The 7681-nt window shown below is 34.1% G+C and overlaps 1 pseudogene; it reads right to left on the minus strand.

The window, feature by feature from the left end:
• The window catches only part of LOC101982402, an 11217-nt pseudogene extending 6260 nt beyond the window's left edge, over positions 1-4957 (minus strand).
• Between the last annotated feature and the right edge of the window lie 2724 nt (positions 4958-7681).

The raw sequence follows: 7681 nt of genomic DNA on the forward strand, positions 1-7681 counted from the left end.
CTAGCTCTTGTAGACCAGGCTGGTCTCGAACTCACAGAGATCCGCCTGCCTCTGCCTCCCGAGTGCTGGGATTAAAGGCATGGGCCACCACCGCCCGGCTCTTGGTATCAGTCTTGACCTTGGTCCATCAATTTCCTTAGTTCTGAATTCTTTCTAAGAAGGAGACATTATCCCTTACGCTGTTGATATTCCTCAGTGACTTCCCTTTCCTCTAACAAAAATTAAGTTATTCAAAATGTTCTATAAGCCTACTTATGACCTTGTTTTCTGTTCTTCTCCAGCATCACTTCTTGTACATTTCAAATCTACTCTGCTTTCTTGCTCAAAACAAAAATATAGTGTAAGTCACTTAAACAGACAAAGTTTGTTTTGCATTAAAGTTTCTGCCATTCTGGTTCACATGTGTATAATATTTAATATTTCCCTTTTATCATTTTTATTTATAGGATGTTTCCTATTTATCCTTAATTATTAATCTTTTAAACATTCATTTTATTTATTATACTATGTGTATGTGTGTAGGCCTAAATAAATCTATGTGGACAATGGTTATGTAGATGTCCCCAAAAGCAAGAGAGCCTAAATAAATCTATGTGGACAATGGTTATATAGATGTCCCCAAAAGCAAGAGAGGGTGCTAAATCCCCTGGAATTAGAGTTACAGGTCTTGCTTTCTCCTTGATGTGGGTGGTGAAAACTGAATCTAGTCCCTTTGTGACAGTAGAAAGTGTTCTTAAACCATTGAACCATCTGTCTAACCCCTCATTGTTATTGCTTAAAATAATGTCTCTACTATTAACTTTAGTTTTCATGGCCACATGTTCTCTTCTACACAGGATTATTAACGTATAACAAGACAGATGTTGGCTTTCTGATCTACTGCTTTCACTAAATTGTATCTTCTATGAAGGCAAAATTCTTACTTCTGTTTCTACATTATTTATCCAAGCTCCCACTGTAACAACTGGAAAATGAGGCAAAAAAATGCGAATTGAAGATTGAATCTACCCTGTAAAGAAAGAAACCATGAAAGTACCAATATATTTAAAATGTGACCCATTCAGATAAATAATAATATAGTCCTGGAAACTATGTTCACATAACTTTGCCTTTAGGTAAGTAGCCAAACCTAAATGTAAAAACAAAAAAGAAAGAGAAATATATAAGCATCATAGATAAGCATAAATTCTCATTGAAGGAATACTATAAATTGAGACATTCTTATAAAAGTTTTAACACCTTGTATTTATTTATGCTAAATACAATCACACATTAACATTTATACTACTGTTACCTCACTTTTAGAGAGACAGTTATGAAGAAAAATATCAAATAATGGAACTTCGATGCAAATCCTGTCTTGTCCTATCATAATTCTAAGATTTACTAATATTCTGTATTTTGAAGCCAAATGACCTTACCTATAACACTAAAGCATAAAAAATAAAATAACAAACAAACAGAACAAGAACCCCCACCACCACCACCACAGTTAGGGAATGGAATCTCTGGCTTGGGTAAAGACTGGTCAAGGACATCCAGTTGAGATAGTTCAACTACACTGCCTAAAAACTACTCTTAGAGAAGAGGGCTCATATTAAGACTTGCCAAATGATGGACAGAATAACTCATCTTTAATGAGATACTACACTGTTATTTCCCAGAATCCCTACTCATAGTACAGTAGCTTAAGGGCCACAACCATAAGTCTACCTGTTTTGAATTACTCATGAAATCACTACTTTTTCTTTTTTTTCTTTCTTCCTTTTTTTCTAACCAAGCTTTCCTTAAAATGTTAGGCATTCCCTACATTTTATGCTTCCTTACTCTTTATTTAAATCTTCCCTTACTACCACATGTATGATTGTTAGCCAGGAATCTGCCCTCCATGCCAACATAAATGGCATGGTTTTTTCCTTTCTTTCCTACATTCTTTTCTTGACAATATCTGATTTTACAATTTACCTGTCCTAAGATTTTTCTTTTAAATACTACTAAAATCTCGCTTATGTTTCCATTTGAGTACATTCTTAAATTACTTTATTAATGCAACTAAGACCCTAAGAAGAGATCCCAGTTTCCCCTGCATCATCATTCCAGTTAAATTCTTAGCTTTATTCAACTACATTCACAATAGACACCATACAAAGAAGATGGGTATCAATATATATTTCAACACTTAATCATAATAAAGTAAATTGGTTCATCAGTAGACATGAAAATTCTGTTATTTCTCCAAACATTCACACACACCGCTACCCCCCCACCACAATAACAATACTGCCATCTCCAAACAATTATTTAACTTAAAAACTTTAGCCATCATTCTACAAAATCCTTAGCCCTAACATCACAATTTATAGTCATGTATTATATAAGTGTATATGTCTCTAAAAATGAAAAAGTCTATTGCATAATGTAGCTTCATTTAACTTTTCCGGTGGCTGCTTTATGACAGTGACCTACATGGTCTGCAAATGCAATGTGACAAAGGATATATCTGCTTTCCATCCCAAGGACATTCTTGAAAATGAGCTGTAATATTTCAAGAGTTTTATCCTTGTGAGTAAAATTTAATAAATAGATAAATCTTTAGCACTTGCTAAGTCATGAGCTTTTGTTCAGTTGTGATAAAGGAAGAAAGTGAAGCTGAAGGGGGAAAGAATAGAAAGTTTTAATGTTGTCACTACTATAAATTAGCATAATCCAAAAAGTTATCCTTGATCAAGTGGTAAAGGATACCCAAATTGGAATAAGTGGTTGGTATATTACACGTACATAGAATTAAAATAAATAAACCACCAATACCAATAAAACATGGTAAAATTCTTATTTGCATAATTTCTAGGGTGACCTATACATCTAAGGTGACTGGGTCTGAAGCATTTTTCTCCTCATACATTTCTTCACAGTAAAAAAAAGGAATGTCAATTTGACTGAAAGCAAATATGTCAGAAAAGAGAAAAATGAACTCCGGTAGGCTTTACTCACATAATTAGAGAGAAATTATTCTGTAAATTTTTTATTGTTAACCAAATTTATCTTTTCTATTGTTGTAATTGAATTTATAATTGTCTTATTGTATAATTTTATTTTTCTGTAGTATTTGAAATTGTATATATCTGATAAAAATAATTAAAATAATATATAACAGCTACCTGAAAATGAACAAAATTTATGCCCTGGTAATGCTGAAGCATGCATGGGCAGCCCATATATGGCAGTTCTGTTGAACTTGTTTATATTGGGTTTCATTGTCTAAGTTGATGAGAATGAATGACAAGGTCTCCTCCTCAAGAGGGTACCAGATCTCTTTACAGATGGTTGTGAGCCAACATGTGGTTGCTGGGAACTGAACTCAACCTTTGGAAGAGCAGGCAGTGCTCTTAACTGCTGAATCATTTTCCAGCCCTTTGTTAACTATAAAAAAATAATTTTCCCATTCTTAATCTTCTTGAAACTTTATTTAGATTGATGACCAAAATCCTATGACAAAAGTTTAGAAGTCCAGTTAAGTCTTTAAGATGATTCAAATTCTACTTGATAACTACCACAACAATCCTGCAAATATCGTGAGTTCCATGTTAGAGGCTCTTTTTGTTGGTGCCAGTGCAGTTCTCTGACAGTGTTTCAATGATCCATGATACAAGATAAATTATTTGTATGAAAGTTAGTTGTTTATATTATAGTAACTTCTTACTTTTACCAAACATTAATCCCACTCCACTCTTTAATTCTTCATGAGGAAGATTTTATTGAATATTTTCAGTAACCTGATAGTGTTGTTATGCTGGGAAGGTAAAAAATGTAAAATCTACCTTTCTTACAACATGATGACATGAAAAGAAGAAATTACCATGTTGACATTTTAAAACTTTAGTATCTTTTTATAATGTGGTGTGTGGTGTGTATGTTTGTGTGTGTGTATGTGTGTGTGTGTGTGTGTGTGAGAGAGAGAGAGAGAGAGAGAGAGAGAGAGAGAGAGAGAGAGAGAGAGAGATGAATATACCTATTCATTTCTCAGCATTTGCATTATCTTTCAGAGGACAATTTGTAGAATGGATTCTCTTCATCCTCCTTTTTATGGATTTCAAGGAATTAAGTCATCAGTTAGCTATAATTGCACAGTAGTAAGCATGGTTACACTTTGAGGAATTTTAAGAGTCATCATTTTATACCTTTGTTTTTCTTCAGTTTGCTCAATGCCAATATTATATTCACCCATACCTTGAAGCATGGTTATTTGCTGTAGGAACTCCTTCAGCCAGTAGCCTTTAAGATATCAGCCAATCTTGGGCATATCCTCTTATACTATAAATGCCAACAGAAAACATGTGCTGGCTCTCTTTTCCGGCTGCTGTATTCGTTCCTGTTCCCTGTTCATGCAGAGGACTGCGATCTGTGAGTCTGCCCCTAAATAAATAACCCTTTATTATACTCAATTCCGAGCTAGTGTGGGATCATTTTGTAACTTCCATCATCTGTGGCACCCAATGTGAATCTCAGCTCCACACCTACAAGGTAGACTGGCCTAAAGGCCCAAAAGGTACACAGCCCAGAAGATCTCCTACTCCTGCCGACATGGCTGATTTTACCTACTGTGGTCATGGCGTAGCTCAGCATGGCAACTTGGGCATGCTTCCCAGCCCTGCCACTTTCACTGCCATTTGACAACTTGTGCAGCACTTCTGCAGCTTCCGGTTTGTGATCCCTATTCATGAGCTCTTGGCTCCGTGATCAGAAAAACAACAACAAACAAAACAAAACAAAACAAAACAAAACAAAAAAAACCCAAACCACCTCTCTTCGTGTACGGAATTGATTCAATTGCTCTTAAGCAAAGAGCAAAGCATATTTGTCAATTTGTCAGTATTTAACCAGGCACCAGCATACATCACCAAAGTGGCACAGGACTGTTTGTGCTATCACGAGTCATACTTACCTCCATCACCGCCATGCGGCTACAATTGCAACACCTGCCAGCCAATAAAGAGGACACTTACAACAAACTACTGAAATCTCATAACAAAGCTAACCATTTGATTAATAAATAAATCAATAAGCCTGAAAGTTTTATAATGGCAGACAATATTACCATCCAGGAAATTAATAACCTTTTTGCTTACATTGTAGATGGTATTATATTTTGCTTATATTGTGGTATTCTGCAATGTTTATATGGTTTTTCTGATACATTCATTTATTTGATATTGTGACTTAGTTTGGTTCTTTAGCTACATAAATAGGTAATCTTCAATCATGTCAAAGAGCTGTAGAACAGAGCATTTAAATAACTTAGGGTTCTGTTAACCTGAGACACAATTGCTCCTGGCAGCACTGATCTACTCCTGGGAGAATTTTAAGCACCAAATACACTCCACTTGAAGCTTGTTTTCTTCTTGGCAAAACTGGCCTTTGGACAATGAATTGCCCAAGTCTCATCCACTGACAAAATGTACAGTATCCAAACAGGACGAGCAGGATACAAGAAAAAAAGACTGTAAAATCTTGCCATGACAAGTTAAGGTGGTTTTGAAAATTTTTCTACCTCTGAATATGATGTCACTTAGTCTAGACCTTAGCCAAAGTTGGTTGCTCCAATGTTGCAAATGAGAATTTGGATGATTGCCCAGGCAGTCAGTTGTCTCTGTCATTTATTGCACATTTTGGAAGTTGTTTAATTTTACTTTCTGTTTACTCAAGCAATATTATTTTACTTCTTAGGTCTTTGACAGGGTTGAAGTCTAGATAGTCATAATTACTTTTCTTTCATGACTTGGCAAAGCTATTTCTAATACAAGACTTAGACTTATTAGGGTAGGATGATTATTGAAACATTTAGCTTATGTTTTTTGCTTGATATTGTTTATGCTGGTTGTAATTCTAATTTTTATACTTGATATTTGTTCTTATTATATATAGCTTTATATTAGGTTTAGAAATCTATTATTTAAACAAAAGGAGGTGTAGCTGTAGGAACTCGTTCAGCCAGTAGCCTTTAAGGTATCAGTCCACCTTATACTTTAAATAGCCTCTTATACTTTAAATGCCAACATAAAGCACAAACTGACTCTCTCTTCTGGCTGCTGGATTCAGTTCCTGTTCTTCATTTATGCACAGGATTGTGATCTGTGAATCTACCCCTAAATAAGTATCTTTACTATACTTGATCCTGATCTAGTGTTGGAATATTTTGTAACTTCCATCATCAGTTATTAATAACTTCACTTTTAATGAAGAAAGGTTTTCTCAATACTGAATGATAAATTAAAAAAAAACATATCAGACCAAATGACAGGACAACCTTACCATCTCAAAAAGATCATTAAATCAAATCCTTTTTTTTAGCTTAATGAAAATTTTTCTGCATTCACAGAAAAGCTTTACCATATGAAATAGTCAAGCTCTGTTTTAGGCAATGTGTAGCTTAGTAATTGCATACATCATCTTCATGCAATGGGAAAGGTAATGGGGGCAAAACATGTATATTCATCAGCAATAATTATTAGAGCAAAGATTAATTGCCACCAATAATGATTAGTCAAGTTGATAATTAATGACCATAGCATACCTACCACAGCATTAAAAAGGCAATTATGTTCCTCATTGCTACATCTCATCTGTATCATGTAGCAAATTACAATTGTAAATGATAATGCATATTGAGGACTTTATTGCTGCATAATTAATTGAAGATGTGTTCTCCAGCTATGATTCACTGACTGATTTTATGCAAATGGTATAATGTAAATAAAACATATAATTTAAATTTATTGCTCTAAATTTAATTCAATAAAATTGAATCATCCTATCATATGTATAGGAATTTATATAAATGTATTTGTTAAAATTTAATAGATGTAGGTCTTATTCCATCTGGAATTCAGAATTGCAAAGACTAGTAAGGGAATATTTCCATAGAATTTGATCTTTTCTGAAAACTAATTATAGAAGTCAGTAGCAATTAAATGACAAAAATATAGAGAAAAGCAATAGCTATTAAATGTTAAAAATAATAGAACTCAAATGATAATATATTTACATAAAATACATGAAGTCAACTTTATAAATGAAATCATAATGACAAATGCATCTTTTGCACAAGAGGGTCTCACTGTGTAGCACTCACTAGCCTGGAACTTGCTATGTAGACAAGGTCAATCTTGACTCACAGCGATGCACTTGACTCTTACTCTAGAGTCCTAGAATTAAAGGCGTATATCACCACAACCAGTCCAAATATCGTTTCCAACAAAACCAAACAAAAACAGACCAAAAATGAGACAATATCTTGGAAGTAATAAAAACTCTAATTGGACTTTAGAGAATCATAAGAGGGAAATCATGCCTGGTACTAGAAACATACATAGCCAACTACCCAAGGCTTGGAAAGTCATGTGTCTTCGTGGAGGATCTTCAATATCACTTTCCTAAATGAGCATATTCCCCAACTATGTTTTCAATATTTGCCCTTATAGCCACAGATAAGTGTAGTATTAACCCGTCATGAAGAAAATGTCTCATTACAATAGAGAACATCGCAGAAAACCACAGTCAATCAAAATGCAAATATAAGAATCTCAATCAATGGATACATGTACAAAACAACTCCCATAACTAAGGCTCAGGGATACTTGCAGAAGAAAGGGCAGAAAGTTTTTTTTTTTTGTTTTTTTTTTTT

Source organism: Microtus ochrogaster, chromosome 21 (genome assembly GCF_000317375.1).
Source record: "Microtus ochrogaster isolate Prairie Vole_2 chromosome 21, MicOch1.0, whole genome shotgun sequence".
In the NCBI taxonomy this organism is placed as follows: domain Eukaryota; kingdom Metazoa; phylum Chordata; class Mammalia; order Rodentia; family Cricetidae; genus Microtus; species Microtus ochrogaster.